Source organism: Lutra lutra, chromosome 15 (genome assembly GCF_902655055.1).
Source record: "Lutra lutra chromosome 15, mLutLut1.2, whole genome shotgun sequence".
NCBI classification, from domain to species: Eukaryota; Metazoa; Chordata; class Mammalia; order Carnivora; family Mustelidae; genus Lutra; species Lutra lutra.
The window spans coordinates 11,472,070-11,485,178 of record NC_062292.1 but is presented as its reverse complement, the minus strand read 5'-3'; the positions used below and the strand labels follow the sequence as shown (position 1 = coordinate 11,485,178).

Below are 13,109 nucleotides of genomic sequence, written 5' to 3'. Positions count from 1 at the left end.
GGACTGGAAAAAAAAAGCTACAAAATGTATTATTAAGACAACTGTCAAAATTTGAATATGGACTACAGAATAGATAACAGTATGACATCAACACTGCATTTCCAGACTTTGATAACCACGCCATGGTTATGTAAGAGAATGTCCTTATTCTTAGAAAATTTACCTTCCAATATATTTAGAACCAAAAGATATAACTGCATTGTACTCTGAAATGGTTCAGAAGAAAGTCTGTGTAACACAAACATATACACATATATTTACTTATACACACAGAGTGCATAGAACACAATGATAAAGCAAACGGGCAAACCTGAAACAGTCAGTGAATCTGTGTGAAGGAAACGGGAATTCTTTACACTATTCTTGCAACTTCTCTATAAGCTTGAAACCATCTTAAAATATTATCCCCCAGTCATTAAGCGTCTGGCTTCGGCTCAGGTTATGACCCTGGGGTTGTGGGAGTGAGTCCCACATTGGGCTTCCTGCTTGCCAAGGAGACTGCTACTCCCTTTCCCTCTACCCTACCCTGGCTCATGCTCGCTCTCTCTCTCTCTCTCTCTCTCTCTGTGACAAATAAATAAATAATAAAAAATCTTAAAAAAAAAAAAAAAGGTTATCTCCCCAAAACCTCATTTTCTCTAATTTCTTATTTTTTTCTGGCTACCTTTAAAAAAGGATTCTTTTATTTTTCACATATTTTATTTCAGATCAGTTAGTGGCAAAGTCTGATTCATCATCTCCAACATTAATAATGCATTTTGAACTGTATCTTACATCTTTTCCTAAAGTATGTAAGAATGAACTATCTTTTCTAAGAATACTCAATTTGTTGTTAATTGGCAGTATTTTGGAATAAATTATTTCTCAAGTGCACTCCCTGAACATAGCTATAGCTAAATTAACTCTCTCTAATTTTAAAAAATTTTTATCTTCCCACACAACTCCTTTGTAAGTATATTCCACTCAGAAAATTCTATTTCCAGAAGAAACTTCAGAAAAGTATTAACACAGTACAGCCACCCTCACTATACAAAATCTTCCTTGAATTATTTCCATATATATAAAAAAAATCTTCACAGGATCTAGCAAAAATCTGGAAAAAGAAACTGAGTTTTAAAACAGTGTGTGTGGCACGTTCTGTGGGGGAGGTTATCATTAGGAAAAAAAGGTACAGACACACAGGATGTATGAGGAAAACGGGTGGTCTCGGGGAGCTTTCTACCCTCTGATTCTGCATCTTGATGTCGGTCAAAGTTGTTTATAGTCATGACGGAGTACATCTGCACAAGCACATACTTGACAAGGACCCAGGACGGGACTCTGAGAAATTGCGATGGGAATATGATATGGAGATACCGATGAAGATCTAGTCAGTGTGGTTGTTACCATATCTGTGGGCGGAATTGGTTGAGGAAGAAAAGTGTATAATTACAAAGACCAAATAGGACAGAAATAGCACCTGGAAGCAAATTACTCAGGGAAGGAAGCATGAGGGATGTAAATGGATGTTTTGAACTAAAAGTTTTTTTAATGCTATGAAGAAACCTTCAGAAAGACACCAATGTTCTCAAATTTAAATCCATATATAATGTGCCCAATTTTTAGAAAACAGTAATTCAATTAGCAACAGTAGAAAAGGGACAAAAACAATAGCTCCTTTTGGTATGGAGTCAGTCAAATATTTAAAGATCTATTATGTGCAAAGTACTGTAACAGTTAATAGAATCCATTTAGGAAGATAGAGGAATATGTCTGAAAATTGGGCATTGGGGCCTCTTGAATTAGTCTTCGCAAGTCAGAGAACACCTTGACCACTGCTCTTACTTTTCTCTCTGTCCTTTTAAACTAAGGTATATAGAAAAAGCATGTTGGTAAATGGCAAAAGTCCTGTCTTCCTGAGGTGAAAAAATGTTCAGGGATTAATTTTAGTTTACTCAAAAACAGATTTCAATATTTTTTAAGATTGATTTGAGAGAAGGAGGGAGAAAGTGTGCACCCACGTACACACACCTGGTCGGGGGGCAGAGGAAGGGAGAAACAGAGTCCCAAGCAGACTCACACTGAGCACAGGGCCCCAAGGGGCCCCATCTAATGCACCCGAGACCACGACCAAAGTGGAAGTAGACTGGATGCTTAACCAACTGCACCACCCAGGTGCTCACATATTTCAATATTTTTATGCATTCATTTCTTTTCTGATGAATATACTTTAAATGTTACAAAAGTCTTACTATTTCCATGTCAAGAATGAAATCCACATTTAAGCCTCAAAAGAAGATGGCCAGGGGCTCCTGGGTGGCTCAGTGGGTTAGGCCGCTGCCTTCTGCTCAGGTCATGATCTCAGAGTCCTGGAATTGAGCCCCACATCGGGCTCTCTGCTTGCCGGGGAAGCCTGCTTCTCCCTCTCTCTCTGCCTGCCTCTCTGCCTACTTGTGATCTTGCTCTCTGTCAAAAAAAAAAAAAGAAGAAGAAGAAGAAGAAGATGGTTATTTTTAAGATTTTATCTATTTGAGAGAACACGCATGAGCCGGTGGGGGAGGGATACAGGCAGAGGGAGAAACAGACTCTCCACCCAGCACAGACTCCAAAACCGGGCTGGATCTCACAACCCTGAGATCATGACCTCAACCAAAACCAAGAGTGGAAGCTCAACTGAGGGAACCACCTAGACACCCCTGACCAATTGTTTTTTTTGTTTTGTTTTAAGATTTTTATTTATTTGACAGAGAGAGAGAGAGAGAGATCAAAAGTAGGTGGAGAGGCAGGCAGAGGGTGGGGAGGAAGCAGGCCCCTTGCTTAGCAGAAAGCCCGATGTGGGGCTGGATCCCAGACCTGAGATCACAACCTGAGCCGAAGGCAGAGACTTAAGCCACTGAGCCACCCAGGCGCCCCAAAGGTTTTTGTTTTTTTCTTAATGCAAGGAAAGCATCACTAAACAGGCAACTGCTAATGTTAAATCTTAATTAAAAACGCAGAAACTCAGTACAGTTTATTACTGTATTCAAGAATATAATTCCCATCATTCCTAAGTACCAGAAGTTCCACCTCAAAGCATGAAGGGAACACTAGAGGCAGAATGGAACAAAACGAAGCAATGTTCTGATTTTGGACTTGTTCCCGCTTTCATTTGAAAACAGGTGCCTGTACTTATTAACTGGATAATTGTCCCCAAATTAGTTTAGCTGTAGGAGCCTTGATTTCTTTATTGTAAGAATGAGATGAGGTGACGTATGGGAGACTACTAAGGTCATCCATAAAGATATATTAAGACCGCTCTGGAAAATAGTCGCAATCATAAAATCCCGTTCTAAATGGAAATCTAGTTGTATTTACTTTGCTTAGGACTCTGTGTGATTTCCAAATCTGAGAGTTCGTGTTTTATCAATTTTGGTAAACCATCAGTATATCCTTAAAGATAACCTCTCCCCCACTAATGTTACTCTCCTCCTCTAACTTCTGCTGGATGTACATTAATTAGGTTTTCTTCCTATATCAACTATATCAGTCAACCTCTTTTATAATTTCTCTTTAGATTTCTGTATTGTAATCAGGGGCTTGAATTCATAATCAAAATTCACAACATCCTGGAACGACTGGGAGGCTTGATTGGTTGAGCAAGAGATTCTTGATTTCGGCTCAGGTTGTGACCCCATGGGCCTGGGACTGAGCCCCTCGTTGGGTTCCTTCTCAGTAGGGAGTCCGCTTCTAACTCTCCCTTTGCCCCTTCCCACTCTCACTCTCTCAAACAAATAAATCTTTTAAAGAATACTCACAATGTGGGGCGCCTGGGTGGCTCAGTGGGTTAAGCCGCTGCCTTCGGCTCAGGTCATGATCTCAGAGTCCTGGGATCGAGCCCCGCATCGGGCTCTCTGCTCGGCAGGGAGCCTGCTTCCTCCTCTCTCTCTGCCTGCCTCTCTGCCTGCTTGTGATCTCTCTGTCAAATAAATAAATAAAATCTTTAAAAAAAAAAAAAAAAAGAATACTCACAATGTCCAGTGGAAGTATTTCTTTCTTTACCTGTGTATAATTTAATACTTAATTTGTCCATTCAGCTTATTTCTGTGACTATCTTTTAGTTCCAGAAGGCACATAGAGTACTATCTAAAATGTCTCTAATTTTTTCATACAATCTTTTTCCATGTTTCTTATCCCACATTTTTAAAGTCAGAAAATGCTCATTCTTGGGCGCCTGGGTGGCTCAGTGGGTTAAGCAACTGCCTTCGGCTCAGGTCATGATCCCAGAGTCCTGGGATCAAGCCCCACATCGGGTTCACTACTCAGTGGGGAGCCTGCTTCTCCCTCTCCCTCTGCCTGCTGCTCCCCCTACTTGTACTCTCTCTCTCTGTCAAATAAATAAAAATCTTAAAAAAAGAAAAAAATGTTCATTCTTTTAAATTTGGGGGAATCTAAATGTGTTGTTTGTTGTTTCTGTCGACTCTTACCCATGGTGGATTATTTTAAATTTTGAGGTTTCATCATTTTTTGTAATTCTGAGCCTCTGCAGTGAGGGGCTTCATTGGTGGGAGTTTCGTGTGGGCTGATTTAGGGTCACTCGTTCCAGACTGCTTTTGCTTTTTCCAGGCCTCCCAGGTTGTGTTACCAGCCAGGGCCAGGTTTTTTTTGTTTGGTTGGTTTTGTTTTGTTTTTAAAGGAACTTTTTTTTTTTCTTTATTTGACAGAGAGAGAGATCACAAGCAGGCAGAGAGGCAGGCAGAGAGATGGGGGAAGCAGACTCCCCATTGAGCAGAGGGCCCGATGTGGGGCTCGAACCCAGGACCCTGAGATCATGACCTGAGCCGAAGGTAGAGGCTTTAACCCACTGAGCCACCCAGGTGCCCCCAGGGCCAGTTTTTATATTAATTCTCAGCTGAGGAAAGCACTCATATGAACCTGAAACCTCAGGGTTAATAGACTTATGGTTACAATGTATCAGGGAAACTGCTCCTTTCAATATAATGTCAAGGCAGAAACAGAAAAACTTTCCCCTTTCCTATCAGGCAGATTACTACCCCGACCCCCCAGTCCATCAAGGGTCCTGGCTGTATGTGGAGCTCTCAGCACCAATGCCCTACTTGGGTTCCTTGGCTCAGTCTTAACAGATTCCTTTTCCGTCCCCATGTGACAGTTAAAGCTCAAGCCCATTGGGGGCACCTGGGTGGCTCAGTCGGCTAAGCACCCAACTTGATTTCAGCTCAGGTCTTAATCTCAGGGTCATAAATTCAAGCCCCAAGTTTAGCTCTATGCTGTGGGTGGAGACGACTTAAAAAAACAAAAAAAAAAAGGAAAATCAAGACCATTAGATAGCTGCCCCCACCCTATCCTCCTCAAAGAACTCTTGATAATATGTAATATTTATTGAACATTTAATGAATGCTAGGTACTGTGTTCATACTTTACACCTTATTTCACTTCATTCTCATAGAAACTTTACTATTTTTCTCCTGTTATAGATGAGGAAACAAAGACGTAAGTAACTGGCTCTAGTTTACGTAGCAAGTAAGTAGCAGAACAGAGATCTGAACCCAGATCTATGTGAATTTGGAGTGTGCACTGTTAATTACCATACACTGCCACTTTTTTCTTCCTAGTGCCTAAGCCAGTGCTAAATGCAGGACAGTCCGTCAAGGACTGTCTGCTGAATGAACACATTCTCCTTCAGCATGTAAGTCTGTTTTGGGAAAGCCTGAGAATAATCAAGTATTGGCAGATTACTAAGACCAGATAAAATGCTGAATGGCACTTTCAGTCATTCTTTATACTCTAACTGCAATATTAAAATGCCTGTCTTGTTGACTTCTTGTGCAAATGAATTTTTTAGTGACAGCAAGCCACATGACATCATGTTCAGTAATTGTTATAATTGTCAGCATCACCAACAGGACAGAACCCCTCTCTGAGAAGAACCTACAAGCTAGTGGAGAGCACACATACAAGACCTGGTAGGCAGCAAGACATGATTGATGAATATTTAATGGAAAGAATAAAAGCTGACTGAGGCTCTGCAAAGTCAAACGATGATAAATGTGCCCTTTTTGGTAACACCAATCCACTCCCAAAATCAGGGGTGGGAGGAAAAGCAGATGCTATTTTTTGTTAAAACAGATGTTATAGGGGCGCCCAGGTGGCTCAGTTGGTTAAGCGTCTGCCTTTGGCTCAGGTCATGATCCCAGGGTCCTAGGATTGAGCCCCACATCTGGCTCCCTGTCCAGCAGGAACCCTGCTTCTCCCTCTCCCACTCCCCCTGCTTGTGTTCCCTCTCTCGCTGTGTCTCTGTCAAATGAATAAATAAAATCTTTTAACAACAACAAAAACAAAACAGATATTCTAGAGCAGACTTTAAAAACCCCACAAAACTAAAAAAAAAAAAAAAAAAATCTTTAGGTTCAAATACATGACATCAAAGAATGTTTGCTGTCAGGAGTCAGCGTCGTAACAGAGCAGGAGAATAAATGCAGACGTTTACACGGGGCTCACCCTGCGTCACGCGTACATTACCTCACATCCTCACGGTGTTTCTGTCGGGCGGTCACTATTAGCGCCTCCAGCTTATGGGGAACAAACCCAGGCATGAATAGGTTAAACAACTCATCCGAGGCCAAACGGTAGTGGGAATTAGGGCTCGAACCTAGGCTAAGGGGCTCAAGAGTGCGTGCGGCCTCCCAGGGCCACGCAGATGGTGGAACCGGAGCAAGGCGTTGAGGACGAGGCCTTGGGACAAGTCGGAGAAGGAGAGGAAATTGTGAGTCTTTATTATCTGGGCTGAGAAAAGTCCAGAGGTAGTTTGAGATACTCGGTGACATAAATTCTACATACGCATCTTCAAAAACTTCTTTAAATGAAATGAGCACTGTAGTTTAAAAAGTATCTGGTAGATATGGTCTTGTGTTGGCTTATTTATTGCTTCGGGATTTTCCATGAGTTATTTCACGCGTGAAGATTATTCCCCGAGTGGAATTCAAGGGTCTGAAGCCCTCCACAGAGACTGAGGCGACCCACGGGTGTTTATAAACCCTTGCTCAGCTGGACCAAAATACTAATGTCTCTCTTTCACCACCTCTTACCTAAGGAAAAAAATGCTCACATCACTTAAGATGATGTTTAGAATCTATTTAACAACAAAAAAAACCCAGAAATATTATCTGGTAGGAAACAGACATGGAGGAGAAACTCCAAACAGAGAGTATTTTTGTCTCTTAAGGATGAAATATGATAAGAACAAGTCAGCAAATTCCAAAAAAGCAGCATGAATTAGTAAAAACAACAGCAACAAAAGGCAACAAAATTCAAGGGGCTACTGTACTTTCTGACCCAGAAAAGTTGTGAGCCTGTAATTATAAACCCTTGTTGCTCACGTTACACAAATTAAAGAAGGTTAAATATTCAAAGAAAACACAGAAGAACTGTTAATTTTTTTTCCGAAGACAGAAATGAGACAGATGGAACCAGACCAACATCAAATTTATTTTAAAGCTTGTCCGTTTTTTCCCTCTTCAACTACAATTTTACTAGAAAGGTTCACCTTCTCACATTCTTGACTGGCTTTCTCCATGAGGGAAAAAACATAAAGAGCATTGCATGCCCACTTAAAAGGCAAAATGAGGGGCTCCTGGGTGGCTCAGTCATTGGGCATCTGCCTTCGTCTCAGGTAATGGTCCCAGGGTCCTGGGACTGAGACCCGAGTCGGGCTCCCTGCTTAGCAGGAAGCCCGCTTCTCCCTCTTCCACTCCCCCTGCTTGTGTTCCCTCTCTCACAGTCTCTTTCTGTCAGATAAATGAAAAAAAAAAACAAAAAAAAGCTTAGATAAATAAATGGCAAAATGAAAATCTTTGAAACAAATGGAATAAAACTGGTTCCAAGAAGAATCATGACTGGCCATACTGAAATTAAGACATCATTTTATTAATAGGACTGTCCTGAAATTTTAAAAGTAAAAGACTATAAAATAATAAGAGTAACCTCAGAGATTCAAGTCAAAGTGGAGATATGCATATGAGGATGTGCATAATGAGGATAAAGTAGTGGATGGAGGGGAGCCTGGCTGGCTCAGTGGGTTAAGCCTCTGCCTTCCACTCAGGTCATGATCCCAGGGTCCTGGGATCAAGGGCCTCATCGGGGATCTCTGCTCAGCAGGGAGCCTGCTTCCCCCTCCTTCTCTGCCTGCCTCTCTGCCTACTTGTGATCTCTGTTTGTCAAATAAATAAGTAAATCTAAAAAAAAAAAAATAGTGGATGGGGTACAGGATATCACCAAGACTACTGAGGTTGGAAGTAACCTGACCCCACAGTTAGCTCAAAAATGACCCGAAGAAGGGTCAGAGGGTTACAAAAAGAATTAGCAGGAGATAAAAAGCAGGAGACAGAAAGAAGGAATGTGGTGGGAGAAAAACTACAAAGTCATAAGAACAGTATGGCAGGATTTCCTTGGGCTACTTAAGTCTTTATTTCATATGAATTGCCGATTTTGAAAAGGTTTTAACCACAAAAACATTTGCACCTTAATTATTTCCTTAGGACATGCTTTTTTCTCTACTGAAAGGACAATGTCCACTTTAGCAACCTTCAGAGAAAGCATTAACTTGGCAGTGTCCCATCAAAAAAGAGAGGGCAGGCTATTTTCTAAAAAGGTAAAAACCAAAATCAATCTTTTAAGGTTTTTAAAGTAAAAAAGTTACTTTACTTGTTTCTTATTAGAACAAGACTTCCAGGGGCGCCTGGGTGGCTCAGTGGGTTAGGCCTCTGCCTTTGGCTCAGGTCATGATCTCAGGGTCCTGGGATCGAGCCCTGCATTGGGCTCTCTGCTTGGCAGAGAGCCTGCTTCCCCCCACCCCTGCCTACTTGTGATCTCTCTCTATATCAGATAAATAAGTAAAATCTTTAAAAAAAAGAACAAGACTTCCAAATGTTTCCATGCTGGTGCTCCTTTGAATTCTGAAGACCATGTTTTCATGGCTTCCTAAAGGCAAAGTTAACGTCTTTTATGAACATAGTTTACTGAGTGCCTACGAAGTACAAACCGCCAGGCAGAAGGGGAAAAGGGAATGGATAAAAAAGGGTTAAAAAGAAAACCACAGGCCCAAAACGGCTTCACTTAGGCGAAGTTTCCAAACTGGAGCTTCATAACCTCACCTGCCTACAGTTCCAACCTTCCCTAGAAATGCAGTCTTAACTGGTCTTCAGGAATGTTCTGGTCAGTGCTAAGAAGGCAATCTATCTCCCAAAGGAATTTGAGGTAATCCACTAATAAGATCCTTACATGTAAAAAAAAAAGACTTATGTCCCCCCAAAAAGGTGACCTCATCTGAAATAATCCTTTCTTCTGTGTATGACCTCCTTGTCCTGCTTTTTAAAGCCCTTCCCACCTGCGGAGCTTCCCTCTACTTGCTAGGTGCGGTGCTGCCTGATTCATGAGTCAGGTTATAAAGCCGATTAGATTTTCAAATTTACTAGATTGAATTTTTTTAATCAAAGAATTAAGAAGTGTAATCTCCAGGACTACTCACTCTATTTGAGGAGACAGAACACATGTCCATGGAACAACAGTAAAAGACAAGCTGTTAGTAGCGACTGGGAGTCAGGGAAAAGAAGAAAGTGATAAAGCAGAAATAACATGGGGGTTGCGAGTAGTAAAATCTGCATTCTAATCCAAGCCCTGTTCACAGCTTGTTTGAAAAGCTTGGGCAAGACATCTCTCTGAGTCTTAATTTGCTCAGCAATAAAAACATGGGCCCTTTCAACTGTAACTATTTATGCCATAATTTTCTTGAATGGTTTCACTTAAAAAACATAATAATAATTATGATGGTCCTTAAGCACTGACATGACATCTTATTTTTACTTACAATCCCAAATATGTAAAAACAGAATGTTTATGTGCTTATAACTCCAATATGACTATTAAACCAAAACAAATTTAAAAATTAATTTAAAAAACAATAAAATTAAAATAGCATCAATTTAATATGATGTTCACTGCTCTGTAAAAATTCGATTTCTGATCGCAACTTGAAAATGGTATTAACTGTGATGACCTTGAATAAGCTCATGTTATTTTCTTGCAGCTCATCAAAATGAACATTCTAATAAGTTCACTTTATTCCTTTTTGCACTTCTCTGTATTTTATACATCTTATGTGATAAACATGTATTTTTTTCCCAATTGAGTTTTTAAAAATCATAGCTTTATTGAGATATAACTCACATTCCTGTATAATTTACACATTTAAAATGTACAATTCAACTGTTTTTGGTATATTCACAAAGGTGTGCAACTCTGTCACAATAAATTTTAGAATATTTCCTCATCACTCCAGAAAGGATCTCCCCACTCTCTCATACACATACACCTAATAAGAGTCACTTTACAAGGACGCCTGGGTGGCTCAGTGGGTTAAAGCCTCTACCTTCGGCTCAGGTCATGATCCCAGGGTCCTGGGATCGAGCCCCACATCAGGCTCTCTGCTCGGCAGAAAGCGGGCTTCCCTTCCTCTCTCTCTCTCTCTCTCTCTGCCTGCCTCTCTGCCTACTTGTGATCTCTGTCAAGTGAATAAATAATAAAAAATCTTAAAAAAAAAAAAGAGTCACTTTACATTCTCTCAGCTCCCTCTCCCCCCAACCCCAGTCACCCACTGAACCACAAATCTACTTTGTCTCCATGGATTTGCCTATACTAAATATTTCATATAAACGGAAACATACAGTATGTGGTTTGGGCCTGGCTTATTTTGTTTGGCATAATGTTTTCAAGATATATTCATGTGGCAACATATTTTCAATACCTCATTTCTTTTATTGCCAAAACATATTCCATTGTATCAACATAGCACATTTTATCCACTCCTCAGCTGACGGACATTTGAGTTGTTTCTATTTTTTGGCTATTGTGAATAATACTGATATAATCATTCCCATACAAGACTTTTTCTTTCTTGAACACCTGTTTTCAATTCTTTTCAGTATATACCTAGAAGTGGAACTGCTGGGTCATATGCTAAGTTGATGTTTAAGTTACTGAGAAACCACATTTTTCACAGTTGTCACATCATTTTATATTCCTACCAGCAACGTGTAAGGGTTCCAATTTCTTCATCTCAAGTACAAAGAGTTATCTCATTGTGGTTTTTATTTGCATTTCCCTGATGGCTAGTGAGCATCTTTTAGTGTGTTTACTGGCCATGTGCGTATTTTTTTTGGAGAAAGGTCTATTCAGATACTTTGCCCATTTTTAAACTGGATTACTTGTCTTTTCATGGAATTGTAAGTTGTATTATTTTTATACTCAGAAAACATGTAGGGGCGCCTGGCTGGCTCAGCCGGTACAGCATGTAACTCTTGACCTTGGAGTTGTAAGTTCAAACCCTATGTTGGGTGTAGAGATTACTTAAAATCTCTTAGGGCGCCTGGGTGGCTCAGTGGGTTGAAGCCGCTGCCTTTGGCTCAGGTCCTGACCCCAGGGTCCTGGGATCGAGCCCCAAATCAGGCTCTCTGATCAGCGGGGAGCCTGCTTCCCCCTCTTTCTCTGCCCGCCTCTCTGCCTACTTGTGATCTCTGCCTGTCAAATAAATAAAATCTTTTTAAAAAATAAATAAATAATATAAAATCTCTTAGGGTACCTGGGTGGCTCAGTTGGTTAAGCAACTGCCTTCAGCTCGGGTCATGATCCTGGGGGTCCCAGGATCAAGTTCCGCATCAGGCTCCAGTCCCACACTGGGCTCCCTGCTGAGCAGGAAGTCTGCTTCTCCCTCTGACTTTCCCCCTCTTGTGCTCTCTCTCTCTCAAGTAAATAAATAAAATCTTTTTTTAAAATCTTTCAAAAAAAGAAAGAAAGAAAACTTTAAAAAGCCTTGAACATATGCTAATATTTTTTTCTTTTTAATCACTAGGAATGTGACAGTTAATACAAAAAATGAGGTTGTGTTAGTAAAGAAACCTTCCCCATTCCTGATAGACTCCTTTACTCACTTCTGGGGAGGTATACTGATTTATATGTTTGGTAAATTTGGTAATCACTAAACTTGGTGGGCTCAGTCACCTTCTTTCTTCCTCAAGTGAGCCTGCCGGCTGAGAACACTCCGCTGTGCTCTGTTGTTTTAGCCGGGCAGGCGCCTGGACAGGAAAAGACATGGAGGAGATGAAGAATGAATCAAAATATTAGATAGACGGACAAGAAGGACAGGTGGGATAGAACAGGCACTTCAATACAGGTACAAAGGGGGCACGTGGGTGGCTCAGTGGATTGAAGCCTCTGCCTTCGGCTCAGGTCGTGATCCCAGGGTCCTGGGATCAAGCCCCACATCGGGCTCTCTGCTTGGCAGGAAGCCTGCTTACCTTCCTCTCTCTGCCTGCCTCTCTGCCTACTTGTGGTCTCTGTCTGTCAAAGAAATAAATAAAATCTTTAAAAAAAAAAATACAGGTACAAAGACCAGGAGTTTTTAGAGAAAACTGACTGGCTGGCTGGGGAAAGCAAGAGGAGTAGCAGGAGGCCTCCTGAACTCATTACTGCCTGTATTTTAGCTCAAATCCCAACTCCCAAGCCTTGTTACCAGTCTCTCAGAGACAATGTTACCATTGCTCTTTATTCCATACTAGTCTTTTATAAAACGTCTTCCCTGACTACAATGGGCAACTTATTACCTCTAAAATGTACCTGGATTTTTTTTTTTTTTAGATTTTTATTTATTTATTTGACAGAGATCACAAGTAGGCAGAGAGGCAGGCACAGAGTGAGAGGGAAGCAGGCTCCCCACTGGGCAGAGAGCCCAATGAAGGGCTCAATCCCAGGACCCCGAGATCATGACCTGAGCCGAGGGCAAAGGCTTTAACCCACTGAGCCATCCAGGCTCCCTAAAATGTACATGGATTTTTTAAAAACAAGATATGTAGCATTGGTAAGGGTTCAATGAAATACACATTGAAACAGGCCCCTCAGTCTGAATGTAAATTGGCACAATGTATCAGAAAATAACTTCACAATATGTAGCAAGAATATCAAAACAGTTAAGACCTAGTAGTTTTATTTCTGAAGATTGATGGGAAAGAAATACTCTGAATATCAACAAAAAAAAGAAGGGGGGAGGGATCTTCTATGCACAAAGCTGGACGTGGAGGCATCCT

The 13,109-nt window shown here is 41.0% G+C and overlaps 1 protein-coding gene across 3 annotated transcripts in view; it reads right to left on the bottom strand.

Annotated features, from left to right (window-relative positions):
- The window catches only part of CNST (consortin, connexin sorting protein), a 107,597-nt gene that overhangs the window by 81,421 nt on the left and 13,067 nt on the right, over positions 1-13,109 (bottom strand). The window contains exon 2 of one of the 3 annotated variants that reach the window (XM_047704317.1): positions 11,958-12,101. The exons of 1 other annotated variant lie outside the window; for it this stretch is intronic. The gene's annotated coding sequence lies outside the window, so the exon portion shown is untranslated. Of the gene's footprint in view, positions 1-3,773; positions 3,795-11,957; positions 12,102-13,109 lie in introns of those variants that run through there. One more of the 3 variants, XM_047704318.1, reaches the window with a different exon arrangement.